Source organism: Apis dorsata, unplaced genomic scaffold (assembly GCF_000469605.1).
Source record: "Apis dorsata unplaced genomic scaffold, Apis dorsata 1.3 scaffold_309, whole genome shotgun sequence".
In the NCBI taxonomy this organism is placed as follows: Eukaryota; Metazoa; Arthropoda; class Insecta; order Hymenoptera; family Apidae; genus Apis; species Apis dorsata.
This window is the reverse complement of record NW_006263581.1, coordinates 394,491-405,513: the sequence shown is the minus strand read 5'-3', so window position 1 is coordinate 405,513 and position 11,023 is coordinate 394,491. Positions and strand designations below refer to the sequence as shown.

The following is an 11,023-nucleotide window of genomic DNA, read 5'->3' as shown; positions in this document are numbered from 1 at the left end:
CTCTCTCTCTCTCTCTCTCTCTCTCTCTCTCTCTCTCTCTCTCTCTCTCTCTCTCTCTCTGCCCCCGTGACGAGAATTGTTCAAGGTGGAAAGAATATAGTTGCCTCGTCTTTGTTCCTTCGTAATTATGCGTTTCTCGAATAATTTTTCCTCTTCTTTAATTGTTCGGCTCAAGAATATAGCTTCAAACCTTCGACGATTCTTTCCAATGTTACACTTTTTTTCTTTTATCATTCATACACAATTTGTGACTAACGATTGCACAATTTCTTTTCAGTGTTTCTATTCTTCTTTGCACACACACACACACACACACATACATTCGTAATTACCAAATCGTAATTAACAAAGGTAATAATTACAAGATTTAACTTAAAAAGAATCTTTTCAATGTTCTTCTTTCAATTCTTTGTTTTACACGACTCCTTTATTATCATTCACATATTCGTGAAAAATAACAGGATTGTAAAATTTAGATTAGAGACGCCATTCGTTAAATTTCCACGCCCACAAATAAACGTCCCATTTGCCAGATAATCGCTCTTTTCTAATATTACTGGATCCTACACGCAGAAACAACCCTTTCAACGCGTTTCTAATTTCATTCCCGCGTCGTTCTCGCTAATAGAACGAGACCACGGTCATAATAAATTCTCTTTAACGAGTATCCACGATATCTCCCACGAAACTCGCCCCCTCCTCTTTTGTCTCGTTACTCGGCTCAACCGCTAGATTTACCAGACCTTTTACAAATGACAGTATCATCATCACTCGTTACGATGGATAATTTTTCACTTTAATCGAATTCGCCTGAATTTCCATCTCGGTCTTCTTTCTTATTTTCTTTCTTTTTTCGTGGGATATTCGCGAGAGAAAAAGAGACAGGAAAATATGAAATAATTCGTTTTCGCTCGGGCAGTCGTATCGACCCGGACGAAATGACAAAGCAACGAGGTAACGACACGAGCGTAATAAATCGAGAATATTATTTTCTTTCTTCTTAATAGAAATTTTTAAAAATTCCTTCTGTTCTTCTGCTTTTCCGTGTTTGTAAATTTTGATTCGTGGAAAATATTGATAGACTCTTTAATTACGATTTTAATTTTTATTTGAAGTTTGTAGAATTCTCTTTCGTTTATATAGATATATATATTATTTACTAAACTGCGAATGTTTATGCATTTATGCAAGATTGAAATGTAAATGACAAAAATCTACAAACTGTATTACATGCAAAAATATAGATAGGATATTTGAGGAATAAAACAGATCTTCGTTAGTCATGAAAATTTGATTTTGAATAAAAATCCGTAATTACGACAGATTTGTGATAAATGCAATAAAATATTTCTCATTTAATTAATTCGTTAGAACTTAATTTCTTCTATATCGCAATTTTAATATTTTGTATATTCAAAATCATTTGTTATTTAAATTATTTCTCCAATTTCTTCGAAAAAATAAATTTTCCTTTCCCTCTTAACTCTAAACGCGCGTAAATAAATTAATAATTCACGTAGATTCTAACGAGCAACAAATATTCCCTCATGAATCTCAGGATGAGTGAATCGTCAAGGATGAACCGTCCATCTCGTGGTCACTTGTCCCGAAGTAAATCAAAAACGGGCTATTAACGTGAATTTTTCACTGCACTCGTGTCGAAAGGAGGCGGAGGAGGCGGTGCAGTTCCCCTTAGTTGAAAAATTGTCATTGCTCGCGATATAATTATCGAATTGTGGGTTGAACGGAGGGTGGGAATGGGGATGGAAGGAGCGCGAGGCAACGTCTCAACGATTTCTCAGGAATAAGAAAAATTAGGAGGAGCCACTGTTTATATATATTATTTATTTATACGCAAGACCGATTTATCTTGGTTACCTTCTAACGCAACGTGACGTGAAAAGATGTGATATGGAACTTCAGGGGATACGTTGAGGCGATTTTTCACGATGACAGGCCGAGTATCGGGTGTTGTGTGGGCTCGGTATCGGAGTACGTCCATTTATTCATCGGCCGATAAGAAAGAAAAGGTAAGATTATTATAAAGATATATATAATCTTACTTTTTCTATATATATATATATATCGTCGAGTGATTCGGTGTAACACTAATTAATTAATTGAAACGCTATCAAGAATTTTATAAAATGTAATTTGCTTTTTATCTATGCTAGCAACTTTTATTACATCTCTAAAGAAGTCTAATTACATTACATTTTAGAATTAGGTCGAGTCAAATACATTTTTATAATTCAATTACTATTCGTATCTAAATATAAGCATGATCAAGATCACTCTTCGTACATATACACACTATCTCTAAATTAATTCAATTCAATGCAATCACTAAAAAAAAAAAGTTCAAAGCGGGATCAAGGAACGAATCAAAATCAAATCGAAATTCCTCCTGTACACTCTTCTCAAAATTAATTCAAATTTTTTCCAAATATAAATATTCACATACCCACATTCGATATATCTTAATATCAACATATGTAACAACTTCGTTCCACTTCAACCCTTCTCGTAACATCCGCACACGTTCCGCACGCGCCATAAAAATGGCGAAGCACGAATCAATCTCAAGATCGAATCAAAATTCACCACCTCGCTCGCCGTAGAGGAGGATGGTGGTGGAGGAAGCGAAAGATGAAAAGAAAGGAATAAAAGATAGGAGAAGGGGAGAAGGGAAAAGTGGCAAAGCGTAAAAAGCAGCAGCGTGACTGCTCCTCGGCTTTTGCTCGCCTCTCGCCGCGGGCGAGTTCTCGGCCCGAATACGATTCAGCGGTACGACATCTGCGCTGGACAGGGTCCGTGTATTCGTGACCCCGATCCATTCATCGCCACGGATCTCACGCAGGGATCCCGGGGATCCTGCTGCGCGCATTTCAACCCCCGTCACTCTTTGTTTCCACCTCTGAACCGAATCTCTCAACCCTGTGGACTCGCTCGCCCTCTTTCTCTCTATTTGTCTGGCCACCGGTGATATTGTTAAGCTGAAAAATCGCTCGTAATGGATACGATTTAATCCTTGGGGTATATATATATATGTATGTAGTAATGGATGGAAAGAGGTCGGTATTGACCCTTTTGCGAGATCTTTGCTCGTTTCGTCTAGGATTGAAGATTAATCGAATAATTCTTTTTCTATTTTTTGTTTTTTGTTTTGGAAAATAGAATTGTTGGATGTTATTTCGAGGAAATTGTTTAATAATAATTTTATTCGGAATGTATATTTTTATAAGGAGAATGTGGAAGTTGCGGGAATTGTTTTAAAGAATTCGAGGAAACATAATTGTTTTGAATAATTTTCGGAGCTCTTAAAATTATTGTTCTTGTTATTTTTGTAATTGTTTGTAAAGTATTTAAAATGTGTGTTTAATATTTGGAGAAACGCTTTTTCACAAAACACATTATTATTTTATCCATCAAAGACACGTACTGACACCATTGACGTTCATCAATTAAAAAAGATTTTGTTCAAATTTTTTTTTCTTTTTCTATTTGACAGTACTAATGATAATAAAAGAAAGAAACGTATACTTTACAACAAGGGAGAAGGAATGTAACAAGAGAAATAAAATAGAATTTCGAGAATACAAGCATATAACTTTCAAGTCTCATATAAAGTTAAATGATACAGGATGATTCGATTTCTCTTTGCAACGGCTTTCGAGCCATTTTTCTTTGAATAAAGCAACCGGGTCGCCTCGATGCAAGCAAAATTCTTCTTGTCTCCGAGTGTGAAATCAATAGCTGAGATATCGATTGACGAACGATCGATGAGACCTTGAACGATAACACATCTTGCAAGAATAGGAAAGAATTAGATTCGAGAATATTAAATAGAGCTGCAAGTATCTTTGTATCGAATTTTATGATGAGAGTAAACATTTAAGTTTCAACGATTAATTATTTGGATTCATAAAATTTCGATTTCGATTCGAATTATATAATTATGCGCGTCGAAATTTTATTTTTTTAATTTCGTTAAAAAACAAATGGTTTTTCCCTGAATTTATACACCAAAAAAAAAAAGAAAGAAAGAAAAAAATTAGATTGATGGTTTATCGATATACATTCATCCCGGTATTCTTCTTTAATATTTTAAGCAAGCTGTATATCGTTCAAGCGTAATTTATTTTTTTTCTTGATCCTAACTTACGATAGTTGGCCGTGTATAAATTCCTTGATATCTTCTAAAATTTAATACATTTTTTTTTTTATATCACGTAGAGAGATGGTAAAGATTTGTGTATCTCGTCGAGAATAAGCATAAAAACAGCTATAAAACATGTAGAATAGAAATTCGTGTCGCGTGCAGTAGTCACGGTGTATTTAGTTTTTCACGTAAAAGGATGAATAATTCTCTGTTACGAAGTAGAATATCCCTCTCTTTTTTTTGTCCGACTACAACGAACGTACACTACTTATCCAACCAGTATTCCCTGATACTACGTCTGAGTAATAAATTCTTACACTACTTTCCATCTATGTTGAAAATACAAATCGTATATTCCTATATAACTTTATGCGTGTAAACCAAAAAATTAAACGCAAAATTAAATTCCTATACTATTTTTAATTTCGTTAAAAATACGCTTATGCATCGCGAATAATTTAATCACAAGTGAAATCGAAAGATTAAACAAAAATTCGCGTGAACAAAAATTTTTTCAATGCAATCTTATCAATAATCTCGTAATCTTCCAATTTGCATCGATCTCTTCGTTCTGTTCTCGAGATCACGTGCGCTCTCGCGATAATCGATAAAGCGCGTTATATCACCGCTCGATATCCTATGGGATATAAAGGTGAGCACAGGATAGCTTTTGGATTAGTTGTGTCGCGCGATTTCGTCGATATATATACAGATATTCCAAGCGTATCGATGTTGAAAATTGGCATGCAAGGATAGAAAATAATTAGCTTCTCATCACGGCAAGCTTATTAACAGGCGAACGTTTCACTGCCAATTGAAACTGCCCGAATTTATCGTATAAATCAAATCTGATTTTCTCGGATTTCTTGTATTTTCCTTGTTTTTTAATTCCTTTCTTTTGGAGAAAATATATTATTTTAATTGGTTTTAAATACACAATGTTTGTAATTTAATTTTATTTATATTGTATTTGTTAATTATATTTTGGAAATTTTTTTTTCTTTTCATTTTTTGAAATTATAAAATTGGATTGGATGAGTAGATTTTTATTTAGTATTCGAGGATGGGCGAAATAGTTTTGTCATCATTTGATATATCATCTTTTTTCGATTCTTGTTAATTTCGTTACGTATATCTCGATAAGTTTTCAATGCACAAAATTTATAATTATATTTCATTTATATAATTGTAAATTATATTTTGGAAAATTTTGTTTCTTTTCATTTTTTTTAAACTTGAAATTATTAAATAATTAAATTTTGAATAATTGTTCTTCTCGGATGATAGATTATATTTTTCTATTTTTTAATTTTTTTATATTTGAAATTTCTGGATGAATATATTATTTTAATTGGTTTTAAATACACAATGTAATTTAGTTTTATTTATATTGTATTTGTTAATTATATTTTGGAAATTTTTTTTTTTCTTTTCATTTTTTGAAATTATAAAATTGGATTGGACGAGTAGATTTTTTAGTATTCGAGGATGGGTGAAATAGTTTTGTCATCATTTGATATATGATTTTGCTTCGATGTACGAAGTATCCGTTCGGTTGAGTAATTTATGATCGGTTCGATGGATTTTTCGATTCGGGCAGTCCAAAAAATTCTATATATTTGATTTCTCCAAAATGAAATTATTACTTTATAGACAATAATAATTTTCCAACGATGTAATAATTTTATTTCGATAATAGAAAATTTGAATATTGTTGAAATATTTCAATCCGGTTAATTATTCAACGTGCTAATAAAAATATCACAATTTCAACAATTTAACGATTCTCCAATGAACTTTTATATTTTTATTCTTTCTTCATTCCTTCATTCCTTCCTTCTTCCTTCATTTTTTATAATTTTATATCTGATAAATCTATTCGTAAATCTAATAAACGATTAATTAAACACATTTGTGAATATCGATGGTTCTCTTTCATTACTATAATTTCTACATTCGAGTTGTGAATCTTTAATTCTTGATACAGTGAAATCTCTTCGATAATCCCGGATATCCGTTCTCAAACTAAACCAGAATTATCGGTTTCATTGGTTGTAAATAATGCTCGAGAAGAACGAACAACTAGCGAGTCTCCGCGTTAATATAAATATTTAAAATTTAATTCCTCGTATTTCCTGACTTTTTTAAAATTTTATTACACCTTATTCATCTAACGCCGGTTAATTTTCGAACGAGCAACGATTCATTGAGAAATGATATACGTTACAAACATTATATATATAAGGAATAAAAATTTCATCTGAAAATTTAATTTTTCCACGTGAAATTAATTTCAACAGATAAATGTCCATTAATGAAACGAATTTATTTGATTATTCGATGATTCGATTTCTACCGTACAATTATTTTTCACTTGATCAAATTCTATATTTTAATTTATCGTAAAAATATTCAGGTTGCTCGTACGAATGATAAAAACGTTTCTCCCTCGTCGCGCGTTTACATTATCAATATTAAATTTATTCGTAATAAGTGTTCGATTAACGTCACCTCGAATATTCCAAATCGAGTTCTCAACTACTTATTATTATATTATTAATATTTTCATAAAATTTGACTAAAAGAAACACTCTCGAATTTTTAATATTTAATTTTAATATTTACTTTAACGGAGAGATTTTTATCTCGATCGTATTTCAATCGAGAAAATATCCCGATACAAATTGAAAATTGATAATCTACAATTTCGTTTTCTCGATTTTCAACCGATGAACGAACTCTATAATCCGCCATTTTATCCGGGTGTCGATTTTTCTGTAGACGCGTGCGGGGGACAGGGTTTCACGAGGAGGGCCAATCAATAGGAGGCGATAATCCCGCGAAGGGGTGAAAATTCACGCGAGAGGGATGCTTTCGAAAAGATTCAATTAAGATCGTAACGGGGATAAATCGGCCTTGATGAAACCGCGAGTTGGATCGGATATCGATAGAAAACCCGACTATCCTTCATCGAAAAAAAAAGAAAAAAAGTAATGATCTTTGATAAATCTCTTCGATATTTGCTACGACACTCGAGAGATTTCGTCCAATCCTCCGAGAGAGAATTGATTCTTGTATGATTCTTTGTACCGCTTTGAGAAAAAATTTGTAAGGATTATTGATTATATTTCTCTTCAAGATTCGATGATTATAGTCATAAAATGGAAAATTTGACGGTAAAAGTCACTTTATTTTTTACCATAAAAATATTAATAACAACGAGGAGAAAAAATTATGTATTATTTTTACAAAGTAATATTTTTTTAACAAATGAAAGAATATTTATACATACATATAAAAGGAATGAGATGAAGATTTGCACAAACTAACGTAAAACATTCCTGGATAAAATATTATATTCATTTAGAAAATCGATTCAGATAGAATCGGTTAACCGGTTAAATTCTCTTCGAGTGGAATCGCTTTTGAATCGTTGAGTCTAGTAATTCCACGCGGAATCTCGATTTTGCCGGATAGAGAATAAGCAGTGGCCATTTCCGAAGATTAGAAGACTAAAAGAGGAGAATTTGTCAATGGGTTGAATTGGCTCGATGGGATGGAGATTCGAGGAGGGCGAACGAAGGACCTCAGAATTCAAATTCTGATCGTGCAATTTTACCGATAGGTTAGAAGTGGGATTCCACCTCTTGCTTTTACGCGAAAGAAGGAAGGTTTATCGAGCTATTTTCGAAAATTACTGATCAAAGAGAGGAGAGCTTCATCGATCCATTTCACTTTATAAATTAAATTCCTTATAAAGATAATCGATCAATGTTTCTTCCTTCCTTCAATTTTTCCAGCTTATCAAGTTAACTTCGAGTTAATTATAAAAATACGCACAATAAGATACAAATTTCCTCCTCGTTTCCACGAATTCCACGATTCGTCGGAATTCGTCGAAATTCCCTTCTCGAATTAAAAAAAAAAATCCGATTTATCGAGCATCCAGCATCCCTATTAACAGCAATGAAAAAGTTATCTTCTCTCGTTAATTAGTACAATTTTTCCCTTTCCTTTCTCCCGCATCTTCGTCCAATTCTCTTCAATCACCGAGATCGATCTTGGACGAAGATTCGGTCGAACGAATTTTCTCTCGTTGAAAAAAATGGGAGGGGTAGAAAAGGGGTTAGTTGTTAGGGATTGTAACGACGATGCAATTTGTCCTGCTACAGCGAAGTCGCGCAGCTCGCTGCATCCCCGGGAACCAATTGCAAGGGATGCAGCTAGAATGCAACCCTCGCGCAGCTCGCGTGCCACCCTTCTGTCATCATCGATACGAACGAGCTTGCGTCTGTCGACGATGAAAATTTTACTATATATAGTATTATTACGTTAAAAAAGAAAGTTTTTTTTTCAAAATCCTTCTTTGTAATCCTCTTTCGTGTATGCGTGTATGTCTTTTATTGACTTCTTTGCATTATCTTTTTTTTAATTTTAAATATTGCAGTACACGTATTACGAGGAATTATGAAATATTGACATTGTTTTTGGGTTTAATAGTTCAATAAGTTCGTTTTCCTCAGAGAATCGCTTTTATAATTCATTTTAACGATGTGTTTTTAATTTTATTTTTAAATGTTGATTTTTGCGTCGCCGAGAGAATAGCATCGAATGAAATGTGAAGGCGTGAGGGGTATTGTTTAAACATTCGATAATCGCTTTTTTTGAACAGTTATTAGATTGCTTTTGATGGGCGCACTTGTATTTCATTTCTCTCCGTATCATTTTATTTCTACAAAGGGAAAATTTAAAAATTTATAAAAAAATTAACAAATGCAAATATACATAATACACCAGTATATATTCAAATCAAAAATATCCTCTGAAAGAACGCCCACGACACGAAATTCATGATTTATAATCATCTAAATTTTTAAAAATATTCCCTGCAAGGTACACCCATCCGAGAGAATAAAAAAATTCATATTTTATGTAAAACTTCTTTATCCAATTTCCAAAAATACTTTTCTAAACGTATACCTACGATAACATTCATGTACAAAATTCACAAAAACCTACCTATATCCATAAATTCAGCTTTCAGAGATATTATCGAATCCACTTATCCATCCTACTTTATTCTTACCAAAAAAAAGAAGAAGAAGAAGAAGAAAGAAAGAAAAAAGAAAAGAAAACTCGAGAAAAGTTGGGACACGTGACGAAAAGATAAATACCAAAGCAAAAGGGGTGCGAACGATGCTTAGGGTGGAATGGATGCGCGCGCTTCGCTCGAGGAACCATTGCGCGCAAAATGTCAAGGTCGTCCAGCACTTCCGGATCCCCCGGATCTCGGGCAAACGAATGTTTTTCCGGTGGGGAAGGCTTTGTGGACGGGCGAAATTTAATTTAGATCCACGTACTGTTCCTGAGAACAGAGACGAGCCCCTTATTTCGTATTCATTTTGCGCCATCGAACGAGGAACAAAAGGCCCGTTCACCGTTACAAATAGTTTCTGGCAATAACGTGCTCTTCCCATTCGTTTGTTGCTGCAAAAGAATTAGTTCTGCCGGACTTGATGAAAATTTTCTCTCTCTCTCTCTCTCTCTCTTTTCTGTAGATAGATAATTTCATTGCTGCGTGAATTATCGAGGATTCGATTTTGAGTTTGGAACTCGTTGAAAAATCGATAATTTTGGATAATTTTATTCAAGTTGTAATTAAGATTCCAAGAAAATAACAAGATTTTTGGGAGAAAATTGTAGTATTCGAATTGCTTTTTAATTTCGCTTGAGAAAATTATATCGAACGCTTAGAACTCAAACGTATCGTCCATTTTTAACCTTTCGTTTCTAAAATCTCCAAAGATAATCTCCTCTTTGGAGATTTCATCCAGCAAGATGATATTCACAGAGAAACTTCGAACTTCCAACATTCTAGAATGTTATCCTACTTATAATTTTCATCTCATCGTTCTCCTCATTCCCCTCAACATCTCTCGTTCATTTCTCAATAAAACTGAAAAAGTTTCTCGCTCCCCAACGTTTCTCTTCTTCCATCCATTTTCCTGTCCATCCACGGATACAATTTCCGGATACAACGTTCGCGAGGAAATGGCACTTAAAAGGAGAGAGGGAAAGAGATAGAGAAAGAAAAAAAGAAGAAAAAGAAGAAGAAGAGAACGAAGAGAGTGCCGTCGCGTTCGCTCTTCACGCCCAAGGCTGTCTCTAAATATTTGCAGTTTATTACGAGTTTCCATCTTTTGTCGGTTCGTATTTGCGAACGAAATGGACCCACTCGTAGATCCCATTCCTCCCAATCGGGGGGATCTTCAAGTTTCAAACGTCATCTTTTGTTCGTTTCGCAGTAACGATCTTCCTTGCGCTCAAATCGATACTAAATTGATATTATTGCAAGATGTTATTAACGAGGTGTTCAAATTTCTGGTTCTGAAAACCAAATTTCGCCATGCGTGCGGTGAATTTTAGAGAGGGATCGATTCATAATTTCGTGGGGCGTTAATCTGAACCGGGCACGTGGCGAGATCCCGCGGTGAATATCTCGATCAAACGGCGGAGTTTCGTGGCTATACACCATTTCTAATTTATGATATCCTTTGTTTAAAGATTCGGTTTGATCGAGCTAAGATAAATTGGTTTCCTTGGGTAGATTTTGAAGATCTCTTCACTTGACGATATTTCGAGAAATTTACTTACCTGTATAAAATATATCTCAAACTTTGCGATTCTATGTTATTTTTTATATTTGGTGATGAGATATTTTCAAATTGTAACTATAAATTAAAAATTTTGTAAGAAAATATGGGGGAAAAGTTTAGTAATATTTTTATTTTTATTTTTATTTCTTTTTTTTGTCTCTCTAAAATATTATGTATTTAAATTTTTTCTACGTGTTAATTTCAC

The 11,023-nt window shown here is 33.5% G+C and overlaps 1 protein-coding gene and 1 long non-coding RNA gene across 9 annotated transcripts in view; both read left to right on the top strand.

Moving 5' to 3' along the window:
- LOC102673862 (phosphatase and actin regulator 4B) overlaps positions 1-11,023 on the top strand; it is a 332,035-nt gene that overhangs the window by 195,702 nt on the left and 125,310 nt on the right. The gene's annotated exons all lie outside the window — the stretch shown is intronic.
- The window catches only part of LOC116185869, a 95,034-nt gene that overhangs the window by 39,069 nt on the left and 44,942 nt on the right, over positions 1-11,023 (top strand). The window contains exon 3 of one of the 2 annotated variants that reach the window (XR_004150771.1): positions 2,681-2,692. The exons of the other annotated variant lie outside the window; for it this stretch is intronic. This is a non-coding gene — a long non-coding RNA (uncharacterized LOC116185869). Of the gene's footprint in view, positions 1-2,680; positions 2,693-11,023 lie in introns of those variants that run through there. 2 annotated transcript variants of the gene reach the window in all.